Here is a 636-nt window from a genome sequence, read left to right on the forward strand (position 1 = left end):
TCTCACATTCTGTCTCTCTGTCTCTCTCTGTCTGTCTAGCGAGCGCATGCGCCCTATAGCAAAATCCTCTCCAAAAAAAAAAAAGACAGAAAAAATTTATGTAGAGCAGAAATAGAAGGCAAATAAATCCAAGTGTGCATATAATGACATTGAATTTAAACAGATTACGTTCCATTTAAAATATGAAGATTATTAGCATAAATTAAAAAATTGCCACTGGTATCATGAGGAACAAATCTAATACATAAAGACATAGGAAAGTTATAAGTAAAAGAATGAAAAACAAATAATGCAAACACTATTCAAAAGTGAATTACAGTAACCTGGTTAATTTCAGAAAAGCTCAACTTTAAGGCTAAGAGCATTATTAGACATAAACATTATTTCAAATCTTACAGGTGGCACTGATCCCACATGCCCAACCATGGATTTCCAGTCCTGGATTTGGTGGCTTCCTTTCTCACTTTCCCTTTCTCTCTCTGGTCAAACTAACATATAATAAAAACAAATTAGGTTAAATAAATAAAAATCATTCTTAACAAAAGATAATTTCATAAAGCTATAATAATTAGTTCACCAGGTGTTCTGGTTCAGATAATGATTTCTTCCCCAAAGACTCATGTTTTGAAATTTGGT

Source organism: Tupaia chinensis, unplaced genomic scaffold (assembly GCF_000334495.1).
Source record: "Tupaia chinensis unplaced genomic scaffold, TupChi_1.0 Scaffold147135_1, whole genome shotgun sequence".
Lineage (NCBI taxonomy): Eukaryota > Metazoa > Chordata > Mammalia > Scandentia > Tupaiidae > Tupaia > Tupaia belangeri.